This window comes from Protopterus annectens, chromosome 9.part0, assembly GCF_019279795.1.
Source record: "Protopterus annectens isolate FY-2018-M chromosome 9.part0, PAN1.0, whole genome shotgun sequence".
Taxonomy (NCBI): domain Eukaryota; kingdom Metazoa; phylum Chordata; order Ceratodontiformes; family Protopteridae; genus Protopterus; species Protopterus annectens.
This window is the reverse complement of record NC_056743.1, coordinates 1074864926-1074877994: the sequence shown is the minus strand read 5'-3', so window position 1 is coordinate 1074877994 and position 13069 is coordinate 1074864926.

Here is a 13069-nt window from a genome sequence, read left to right as displayed (position 1 = left end):
TACAGGCTGAAACTAAAGGACTGTGGCTGACAAAGTTTGCTGATAACTTCAAACTGGTAGCAATCATTGAAACTCCTAATGATGTTAACATCCTGCAAGAAGGTCTTACATAGACTAATGACTGGTGCCAAAGTCATGGCCTTAAACTTGATGTAAAAAATGCATTATCAACCCCTTCAGCAAGGGTGATGTTCCTGCAAACTACCACATCACTAGCAATAATCTAAGCGCACAGTCAGTGGTGTGAGATCTGGGTACACAGGTCAACAGCAACCTTAAATTCGATCACGCTGTCTCCACAGTGGTAAGAAGGGCATGTTATATTGCTCATCTCATAAGTAAGGGCATTGCCTCCAGAAAAAGAGGTTATAACCCCCCGTACTCTTCCCTCATCAGGCTAATCGAGTAAGATGCTGCCTTTAGTATGTTCCTTTCCAAACACATGCAGCAATTGGAGAGACCCCAGAGGTTCCTCACAAAGTTAATTCAGGGTCTTCAAGATCTGTCTTATGCGAACAGACTGAAATCATTGTCACCTTTCTCTGTGTCATACAGACTGCTCAAAGGCAACCTGTGCCTTGCATATAGAGCAATCTCTAACCCAACTTTAACAGAAATGCTGCATATTCACAAGGCAAATAGCACATGGGTCACTCTCTCAAAGGACCTTATCCTGGTATGTGACATCAACAGAACTTGCTCATTATTTTCATTTTTCAGTACAAGTTGGTGTATAATGTAGTTTTCCTGTTGCTGTTTCTGTTTTCTGTTGCCCCCTGCTTGTTGGTCTGCAGCATCCATGATGTCCTTGTATGTCCTTGTATGTTGAGGTATACTTAACATGATATCAATATTGAGGGGATAGAGTGCACTCCTGTCCCATAAACAGAAGACAACTTACCACCGGGTGCTTGATCCTGCAAGTCCATGGCATATCCCCTGGAAGTCTGATCCTGATATAAAGCTGGGCTACCACTTTGGGAGTTGGGATACTTCTGTTGTTGCTAACTACATCTACTCACTCTACCTTACAGGCTGGTTTAATTCCTTTGATGCCCAGTCACCATCATCACACCATGCTCATGTAGATAGCAGACTATGATCGTGGATCTCAGGGCAAGCCTGAAGTTTATTGAAACTGTATGTAGCCAACTTCCCCAGCATTAAAGCTTATCATTTTGCATCCATATCAATGCCTTTACATTATGGTGTTACTCAAGACTGTGGCAGCACTTTCCTTACACTTCCTGCTGACAATGCTTCCCCAGCACTTCCTAATTTGTCTTGCTGACAATGTTTCCCTAGCCCTTCCTGCTTTGTCCTGCTGACAAAGCTTCCCTAACACTTCCTGCTGCTGCTGACAACAATTCCCTAACACTTCCTGCTAATGATGATGATTCCCTAACACTTCCTGCTGCTGCTGACAAAGCTTCCCTAACACTTCCTGCTGCTGCTGACAACGATTCCCTAACACTTCCTGCTAACGATGATGATTCCCTAACACATCCTGCTGCTGCTGACAAAGCTTCCCTAACACTTCCTGCTGCTGATGATGATTCCCTAACACTTCCTGCTGCTGCTGACAATTCCCTAACACTTCCTGCTAATGATGATGATTCCCTAACACTTCCTGCTGCTGCTGACAAAGCTTCCCTAACACTTCCTGCTGCTGATGATGATTCCCTAACACTTCCTGCTGCTGATGATGATTCCCTAACACTTCCTGCTGCTCCTCTTTTCTTCTTTTTGTTCATTACAGTAAAGCAACAGGTTGGATCAGACGTCTGCATGTACAACTGTTAATGTGCCAAGAGTTTTGACAGCCAGAATGGTGGCTCACTTCCTCAGGTAGCCAGAAGGGAAGTAGCAATAAGACAATACTAGTGGTAGCAACCCTTATGTTAAGAGAAAGGAGTCCTCACTTAAGGTGTTTTGTCTTTGTAATTGCCATTACACATACCCCCACACCAAGCTGCCCATGAGACAGACCTCTGACAATGCTCAGGATTTGTCTTGTGTAGATTATCTCTAGAGCAGTTGTTTGTTCCGCAGTGTGTAACTCATTATAGGAAGCCTGGCAATAGTTTATTTACCTAACAATGACAGTCAGATTCAGTTTTCTTAGTACCACCCCTGCAACAGTGTTTAGCTGCATTTGAATATTTATTTCCATACAAATGCAGAATGTCCCACTAAGGCTACTGTATGCTGAGTGACCTGACCAGTGGATGGGAGTGCTTAAGGCACTCAGTGTACAATGGCTGTAGAGTCATATTGTGTACTCTTCCTCAGCTGTATTCTAATGTAGTGTGACAACTGTCTCAGACTGAACCACAGCGTGACACGGACCTTGTTCCTAAGTAGGGATGGACACTAGTGCTATCAACATGCTAAGGTCTCAGGAGAACTTGGTGAAGAAAACACCAGATGCTGTTCATTGAATACAGCTTATATAAAATGCAGAACATGAAATCCAACCAAATCCCAGAGGCTGTCATAACTCTATAGTTCTATCATTCTCTGTTTATTACTCACCCACAGATGAAGATTTAGTGAATTAACTGTGAGAAGAAAACTCATTTAAAAAACAAGTTTAATTTTAAGTGCATTTCCAAATTGGATGAGTCATTGTGCCAGTTCAGACTAGGTTTCTTTGTGTTAATAAATCTTGAAATTTCATTTAATTTCTTCAAGGGAATTATTCCTCTGTCTTACAAGGCCTCAAAGGCTGCTCTTCTGAGGCAGATGGAATACAATGAGTGTCCACATTAATCAGATAAGATTGTAGGAAATAAGAAAACTGCTGTAGTTGGAAAAGAATTGCAGTTAGGCCCCTGATGTCTTCAAATGGCATTTAGAGTTCTGTTATTCAAGTGTCTGGTTGGAATGGCTGGTAATACTGCAAAGACAAACTATCACTAGTTAGATGAAATAAACTTCATCTGTATGCATCTGTAGGATTCATTTTTATATAAATAAAATAATACAGTGAACTGGTGAGATTTTAATAAACTAGACATGATTACTGACCCTCTGAAATAGAAACCCAAACAGCTAGTCACAACAGGGCCCAAGAATTGGAGTGAGTGACAGTTATAAAGAAGCAAAACATATATGCAATGTATAATGCATGAAAAATGCTAATAGATTTTGTTTTCTTTTTGTTAATTTATGTGTGCCCATATATTAAATGATACTATAATAATGATGTTTAAAAAAAGAATATCTGGAAGGATTTCCTCACAGGTAAGAGTTTTTTTCAAAAATCTTTAAGACCCATCCAAAACATTTGCTTAGAAACTAGTATCCAATCATGAGAATGAGAATAATACAAACAGAATAGGCAATAACTTATTTACAAAATATTTAAAACTATATGCACCAAATAAGTTATTTACAAAATGTACATTAAGTACAGTAAAATGCCAGAAGCCTAATAAATGAGCATGCAGTCTAATTAACAGTAAGAAAAAAAGAGGATTATAAAAGGATACTCAGTTGTAAATAACTACATTGCTTAATAACGGGTAAGATAGTTAACTCACTGAAATGCATCATTGAGCAATAATGTTTATCCTATGACTGTATTTACCTTTAAACCTTAATGGGATAGATTTCAGGTACTATTTAGAAACAGTAGGCAGAAGGAGGTATAAACCATCCTGAATAACGTGTACTTCAATAATGAAGTAAAAAAAAAACAGCTGTTCTTTACCCTCCGATTGCAACAGGCCCTCCTTGTTTACCCATTTACGAATGCTATGTAGTACTCTAAATGATATGTCTGTGTTCAGTGAGCAAAACAAAGCTGTCAGGTTATCACTTTTGCAGTTTCATAGTTTTCAGAGAGGTTCTGGTGGAATATTTCTATTAACCCCTCCATAGAGTGCTGGTCTAACAACACTGCTTCACTCCTAAATATAAATTTACCACACTACTGATGTTGCCCTGGGTCTTAACTAACTTTTAGAAATATAGTAAATTCAGAATGGACCACTCAGAAAGTTTTAAACTGGCATGCATAAGGTTGTACTTTATTTACACTGCAAGTGACTCATGAAATTTTACTGCCAGAACTAGTCAAGACCTGAAGACTGGACACTGCTGCATTTTCTGTTTTATCCATTTCTGATTGTGGCATTTGAGGATCTGTAAATGAAAGAAAAAATATGCTGCCTGATTACTTGAACACACTGAGCAGAGTGGATGAGAGTTGTTGACCACAACTGTTAGCTGAGATATATAAGTATCCTGTTTTTTTTCCGATTATTTATACAGATTATTGTTTCTAACAATTAATATATAGCACTTTTATTGCCTGCTTTTTAGTCTTTGAGTGTATTTTATTGCTATTAACTAATCTGCACAAGTAACTGATTTGTTTGCAGTTAAAAGCATTATGTATCTTTACAAATCTTTATCTATTTAAAAGCTTTCATTTGTGGCTTTCTCTAGTGCTTACTGTCTGTAGGCTATTGTTTTTAGCTGAAGCCTTTCTTTAACTTGGCTAGATTGTGTTAATTGTCTGCTGGCTAGTGGGGGCTGGTTCTTTTGTGTTTTGTAAAAAAAAAGTTGTTCTTCTGGTATTTAAGCCCTAACTTTGATAGGGTTTCTGTCTATACACACTGAGCAGAGTGGATGAGAGTTGTTGACCACAACTGTTAGCTGAGATATATAAGTATCCTGTTTTTTTTTTCGATTATTTATACAGATTATTGTTTCTAGCAATTAATATATAGCACTTTTATTGCCTGCTTTTTAGTCTTTGAGTGTATTTTATTGCTATTAACTAATCTGCACAAGTAACTGATTTGTTTGCAGTTAAAAGCATTCTGTATCTTTACAAATCTTTATCTGTTTAAAAACTTTCATTTGTGGCTTTCTCTAGTGCTTACTGTCTGTAGGCTATTGTTTTTGTCCCCCCCCCCCCAGTTGGTGTCTTGCTGTTATACTTGGTGGCTTTGCAGTTGCCCGCCCCTACTGTAAATCTGATCTGTGACACTCCTCCCAGTCTAGTGTCATTAGCTCATTCTACCTAATACAGAGAGAACATTGGATAAGGCCTTCTGTTTCTCCTTTTTCCCTTTCAAAAAAAAAAAAACAAAACATTTATTTATTTATTTATTTATTTTGCCTGAATCTCCTTGTGTTCTGACTGTGCTTCTCAAACATTTTGGAAATATGGAGTATATTTCAGAGCATTTATTATAACTGTAATTGCCTTAATATTGCTACAACTCAAGTGCTCTAGGTTGCACTGCATCTGAAGTGTTTGTGTGTTTAAGCTGCTTTTCTGTATATATAGACTTATCTGTTTCTTTAACTAAATAAGCTCTGCAAAGTTGTTTTATTGCATTCCTGCCTTTATTTCTGAGTTTTTTGCACTTTTAAAGTTTGTTTTTGCTTAGTTTAACTGGTAGGCTACACACTCAAGTGTGCTAGCTGAATTAAAGCATTTGCTGTGTTTCTGTACCTAATTTCTGCTACTTTGTAAAAAAAAAAAAAAAAATATCCTTCTTTCCCGCCTTTACTGAACTAGAATAGTCCAGTCTTCAGGTATTGCTGATCTCTGGGCTGTGTCATAGTTCCTGTGTTGCCCGTATCCTTATTTGGATAGGAGGAAGCTTCTTTGTTCACCAGTGAGAGTGGGGAGCTCTGAGCAGCCTATCTGTCCCTTGAGGAGTGGTTCCAGTCCAGTGACTTGTAGCTTATTGGCCGTTTTGGGCCATTTCCTATCTCTTTCTAACCCCCTGCTTTAAAGCCAGCCTTAGGGAGCATTTGCGCTTGTAATTTAAAGTTTGTCCTGTTTGTTGCATTTACCTGTTGAGGCAACACACTCAAGTGCGCTAGCCTGTGTTACATATTTATTGCATTTTCCTGCTGTTTGTTGCAAAAAAGAAAAAAAACAAAAAAATTATCCTTGTTTCCCATCTTTCCTGACCTAGAGTAGTCCGAATACAAGCTTTGCTATATTCTGGACTTTTGGAAAGTTCCTGTGTTGCCCATTTTCTTTCTTGGATAAAGGGAGGCTTCTTTGTTCACCAGTGGCAGTGGGGAGCTTAGAGCAGCCTATCTATCCTTGGAAGAGTGTTCCCAGCACAAGAATCTGGTAGTCTATTGGCCGTTTTGGGCCAATTTCTAGCTCTTTCAAGTCCCCCTGTATAAAACCTGCTTTGGCGTGGCTTTGCGCGATTTTGCACATAGCGCAGCATCGGGCAGCTCCGCTTAATTGTGTTTAAACCATTCTCGGCTCCACAAAGTCTGCTCTTCACTTTTTCCCTTAGAACTGATCTAGTTCTCATAATAAACACCCTATTCCTACTCTAAAGCCTGGCACTTGCTCAGTAAAGCAATTATATAAGTCAGCACTAAAAAATTAAAAGCACTACACCATCACAAACTCCCCTTGAGTACCTTGTTCCCCATTGGCCCTTTTTTCAATTATAAAGGAATTCCCAATACTATTCTAGCATGTCCAAAGGTCAGTTGTCAATCTCCTCTCCGGTCCAGCTGGTGAATCTGGGAATCTTGAGGCAATGTTACAACTGCCTCATGTACACAGACAACCCCCTCCTCCTCCTCCCAACAAATTCCAACACATGTAAGAGATGTAACCTTATAGCCAAACTGGAGGCTAAGCTCTCTCAACTCAGTACTGGCATAACCAGTCAGGAGGAGAAGGAAACCACACTCACTACAATTCCAGTCTCACATAGACCTACCACGACAGCAAACCAAACACATAAACACACAAAAACATACTCGGAGGCTCTAAATAAAAATCTGCCTAAGCAGCAGAGACCTCCAAAGCAGACACCCAAGCAACCGCTACCCCAAAACAAAGCACGTGCAAAACATAGCTCACAAAGCCAGTGTGCCGAACAGTCACAGCCCTTAAGGCTAAACAACACACCTGATGCACTTGTAATAGGTGACTCTATCGTCGGGCACACTGACGTCCCGCTCACCAGGCTGAACAAGGAGAAGGTCACGGTGAGCTGCCTGTCGGGCGCTAGGATCCGCCACATAACACAAGCACTCAGGTCACTAAGGCAAGTACAAATATGACTCAGTCAGTGTCCATGCTGGTGTGAATGACCTGAGACATACCTCCCTGGACTACATGAAAAGAGACATAGAGGAGCCCTCTGAGCATGTAGCCCAGGCCGGTATGACCCTAACCTTGAGTAGCATCTTACCCTCACCAAGAATGATGCCACAATATGAAGACAAGATGATCAATTTCAACAATTGGCTTAAGTATTGGTGTCATTCAAAGGGGATCCAGTGCCTGTCAGCCTGGGATGACATGCTCGACAAGGCACAATGCTTCGCTAGGGACGGCTTGCACCTGTCACCCCTGGGCTTTTGGATATTGGCAAAGGCTCTTGCCACCCCCATAGTGCCTTTTTTAGGCAAGGCTCAAAAGACAAACCCACCTCCATAGGTATCACAAGGGATAAGAAACTAAGAGTACTCAACGTCAGAAGTCTAAACCTCACGCACTCGGAAACTCTCCTTAGCATGGAGAACATTGATATCTGTGCAGTAACAGAAACCTGGTTCAAGGCTCCCGAGAGCACCCCAGCACTACCAGGTTATACCTCATACCATGCTTTTTGGCCCTAAAACGTGGACTGAACCACAAAAGGATAAGAGTATCAATATTCTTCAAAGATACCCACACCTCCAGGTTGGTGGCACAGCACGAAGCATCAGAGACTGTCCATGTGCATCTAACAGTGAGTAAAACTGCCTTCCAGTTTATAGCCTGCTACAGACCACCCTCCCAAACCCAGGAACTCCACTCAGCCTTCCTGAGAACACTGGAAAATATGAAGGTCTCTCCAAACACCATTATATTGGGCGACTTCAACTACCCAAACATAGACTGGGAGCATTACTCTAGCTCCAACACCCTAGCCCAAAGGTTCCTAGAATTTATAAACTCAAATGCTATGGAATAACTTGTTACCACTCCCACAAGAGGGGAAAACATACTGGACCTGATCATCACCAACATGGGGGGTCTATGCTCCAGACCAGAAGTGTATCCCTCACTGGTAAGATTAGACCATAAACTAATCTCACTGGATATTCACAACCCGACCCCACCCCCTGCCCAGAAAACCACAGTGAAAATCTTCTCTAAAGCAAATTTCACACTCCTCAAAACTGAGGTGGAATCCTTCAAAGCCCCCGGGCCTGTGAAAAATATGGCCCAGACCGCAGAATCCTTTATAAACACATTCTATGAACACCTTCAGGAATGCATGGATCATGCAATCCCAAATAAAACCAAGACCCAATCCTCCAAAGGCAGGCGTCCTGTCTGGTGGACCCCAGCCATAAACAAACTATACCATAGAAGGAGGAAGCTACTACATGATAGAGCAAAATCCCAAAAAGGGAAGGCATCTCTGATCAGTATTAGCAAAAATCTACGGGCACTCATAAAATCATCTAAGGCCAGCTTCGAGAGAAAAATTGCACAGGACACTAAGGATAATCACAAGGCTTTCTTTAGTTATGTTAGGAACCTGGGTGGGAATTCCCAGATATGCTCAGAATTAGTCCAAGATGACAAAAAATACACCAAACCCACAGACATTGCCAACATCCTAGCTGACAGGTTCAGCACAAACTTCTCCCCCCCTCTCCACCAATAGGGCAAATATCTATCCCAGCAGAGTGCTGCCCCCCTGACATCTCAGATGCTCAGGTAAGAGCCACCCTCTCCAAAGCAAAAAACACAGCATCAATGGGACCAGACGGTGTCTCGGGCTGCGTCTTACATGAACTCCAAGAAGAGCTAAACCCAAACATAAAACTACTGTTCAATCTCAGCCTTACTACAGGATATGTACCCAAAGAGTGGCGTACAGCAACAGTGGTCCCTCTCCGCAAAGGTGGTGCCTCAACAGATCCTGGAAACTATTGCCCCATAAGCCTGACTAGCGTGGTCTGCAAAGCTATGGAAAGGATCATCATGGACCTCATAAATAAAGATATTGGGGACCTACAGACACTGGATCCTACCCAGTTCGGCTTTGTTAAGGGCAGATCCTGCCTCTTAAACCTGGTTGATTTCTTTGAAACAGTCACCAAGGCCATTGACGAGAGGAAGGTGGTCCACACAGCCTACCTGGACCTCACAAAAGCCTTCGATACAATGCCCCACTTGGGCATTATAGATAAGCTCACCAGCTTAAATGTAAACCCCTATGTCACTAGATGGGTTGCAAACTGGCTCAAGGACAGAACCCACATGGTTAGAATTGCTGGAGCCATGTCAGAGTCCAAACCAGTTACAAGTGGCTTCCCACAAGGCTCAGTCTTGGGACCTCTCTTGTTCGGTATATATTTCTCGGAGGTACAGGCCAACATGGAAGGACTGTGGCTGACCAAGTTCGCAGATGACTGCAAACTAGGCGCCATAATCGACTCTCCAGCCGACACAAGCATCCTACAAAAGGGCCTCATAGAAACAGACAACTGGTGCCAGAGCCATGGCCTCAAGCTAAACGCCAAAAAGTGTATAGTCATCCCTTTTGGCAAAAACAAAGTGCCCACAAATTACCACATAGGTGGTAATCCATTAAGTATGGAAGAAGTAATTAGGGACCTGGGGACCCAAGTTGATAGCAATGTCTCATTTGAAAACCACGTGGCCAAAGTGGTTAGAAAAACATTTTATATAGCCCACCTAATCATGAAGGGATTCACATCTAGATCAGGGGAGGTCATCGTGCGTGTATACTCATCCCTCATCAGGCCCATAATTGAGTACAATGCCCCTTTTGGGATGTACCTTACCAGACACCTGCAGCAACTGGAAAGACCCAAAAAGTACCTCACCAAGAGGATCAAAGGGCTCAAACAGATGCCATATGCTGCCCGGTTAAAGAAACTCCAGCTCTACTCAGTGGCATACCGCCTGCTCAGAGGCAATCTGTGCCTGACTTATAAAGCCACGTCCAACCCGGAATTAATGGACATGCTGCACCTCAGAAAATCCAAATCCTATCGAGCTATGCGCTTGAGAGACTTGAACCTCAGCACTGAAATAAATAGGACATGTTGGAGGGACAGATTCATAACCCAGAGGCTCCCTTCACTCTGGAATAAAATCCCAGTCCAGGTTAGGCAGAGTCCCTCATTGACTCTCTTCAAGAGGAATCTTGATGAGTGGATGGGAGATCGTAGATTTACCCCGGGTATCACTTCTGTGTCACTGTTAGACAGAGGCCCAGTATACTAACCTCGAAAAAGGGCATATCAAAATTCATTTAAAATGGGTGGCGAAAGCCAAACACACTCTGGCTAGGCTTATAAATGCCCTAGGGCAGATAGCCTAGTATGAACCTATGAACCTATGAACATTATAGAGTATGCTATTTTAAACTACATGTAAGTTGGCCTTTAGTTTCTTATAATATAGAAGTAATATGTATGTCAACCTGTGGCTGTTGTAACACTCATGCTTTCAGTGCCTAGGCACTTACTACAGTCCTAACAAAAGTATTTTGCAATTTATGTCCATCAGTTTGAAATACTGACATCTACCTGGTGAAACTGAACTTCAATCTGTTACGCTGAGCATATGAATAAAATGGTACTTCTGAAAGGGGAGTGACTTTTTTTTTTTTTTTTTGGTATCGTATGAGGACTTGTGATTGAGAAGAGTCAGGACCCAAAGAAAAGCTGCAAATGAGCACAGCAAGAGTGAACTGAGAAAATGGCACTTGAGATGCAGAGATGAGATGAATTTGATACAGACGTGGAGGTGTAATTTCTAGGGCGACAATGACAAATATGGTTGGTTAGATATAATAATTACCTGATGGCACTAAGCATTAGGAATTGCCGAAGACAAAAAAAGCATTACTGTTGCATATGACAAGGAAGTAAGTCTACAGGATATATGTGACAATGTTAGGTGAAGTAGTCACGTATACTGCAGCTCAAGAAAAGCTACCATGATGCCTTTAAATAAAAAATAATAGGTGTGAGCTGATATCTATGATGTACATTTGTGCACAATATAGAAACAATACCATGAAAATGACCTTTCTTACAATTGTTGAGAGTGACAGTTGAAAATGATGTGCAGGAATATTCCAATTTGTTGTTTCGTATTTTGCAAATATTTAAAGTATTGTGTATCTTTAATCCAAAGAATAAAATCCACAGACCAACCACGACAGCTCCAAGTAAAAGTTTAATTCAATAAAAGATGTAAAAGGTTAGCGCTTTCATGCCCTTACAAGAGCACTTCTTCAGACCATCATACAACAGCTTAAAAACACACTTCTTATATATTAAAACAGTGATTATTGAACAAATGACGTCATGCCTTCTGTTATTTCCACAACCTTTATCGCATTGGCATAGCTGTGCCTTCTGTTTTTGTATTGTTTATCTTTATTTGCAGACTTACAATGCTAACACTGCATTATGTTAGCTGTGGTGGTTTCAGCAATTAAACTGAGTAATCTCCCTGTGGTCATCCTTCCAGAGTAAATTAAGAAACATTGTGTCTGATGAAATCTGGTAGACAAAAGCACTCATTGCACTGAATAAACTAGACAATTTAAAGCTCAAAGAAGGATTTGCGTTTTATTACTTGATTTTGAGAAGGTATATATATTCTACGCTAAGCTGTCTGCCTACCAGTAATACAACAGTGGATTTCTTCAACCAAAATGATTTTTCCTTTTCTTTTTACTTGCTGGTCCTGGCGAGAACCAGCCACTACAATGAGTATGGAGAGCCTATAAGGGGGCCTACTCCACAAATGGTAGCCTACATTTGTTTGCTACTCAGAGTGAAGGCAGGTGGAGACTTTTTTTAAATTTTAATATCATAGCTTCCAAATGCTAATTAGAAACAATTTTCTGAATTTGTGTGACCTTAAAGGTAGGTATATTTATAGATTAGGGTTGTGGGAATATGGGAATAGAACAGCTGCACTGAGGTATAGGGCTGGACTCTGCCTGCGGAAACTATGTATTATTATTGTTTGTGAGGTTTGCATTGACAGTCTTTTGTGAGCATAATGTTTTGAATTTTTAGTGATTGACTAGCAATGGTTGAGTCCTAAGATGCTGGGCCTTGATATTGTATTATGAATCTGAGGAATGTAAAGAGACATGTACATTTTTATATTCTAAGTCAGTGGTGGAGACAACAGTACTAAATTCAAGTACAAAATTTCTGTCAAAACTGAGTAAGGTCACTAGACACTTATCAGATATTGGCAAATAAAATTTAAAAGCAACAAAGAGGATAGACAGGATCAGTACAGCCACAAGCCAAGAACGCCTATCTCAAAGGAAAAAGAGTTTAGTAATCAAGAATGACTGGAGAATCATTTAAAGAGATTATAACAAGTAATATAGATAGTGTGGATATGTTATCCATATACAAGAGAATTCTCAGCAAGTGGTAAAATGGCCGTGATGAAAGGAGGGGTTTACAATAGTGAAAATAAACATGAATGGAACAGTGTCATATAAAGGCACTAGAGCATTACAAAATATAAAAATACAGCTTAAAAGGGGATATCTGAGGGAAGCTAAAGAGCTCCGAGAAAGAGTCAAATATACAAAATAAAGCTGAAGAAAGGGGCAAGTTTGATTTTGTATACGTACAATAAATGAGATCAGACTAGTAGCTAGGTAAATTGGACCCCAGGCAACTGGGTGGTCACCCAGACTGTCAGGCTGTCCATCAAGCCAAAGTAAAAAAAAAGACTGTACCTTGCTACTCTGCAGAAGACATTAGACAGATTCATTTAATTTAAATAGCTCTGGCTGTTGGAAGGACTTCCAGTAGGCAAATACTGAATGAATGTTGCCACTACATTGTTAGTGTTTCTGCCCACTTGACATTGATTATCACATACCCCCTAACAGCAGACACACTGGGCAACTGCCCCCTTTACCCTGCCCTATGACTCTGAATGAGATCGGGGCAGATTTAGACCAAAGGAGACAGTTACCATAAAAAAACAAAGTAAGAATGAGAATACATTCAGGACCATCAATGAATATTGTGAACTGTGACA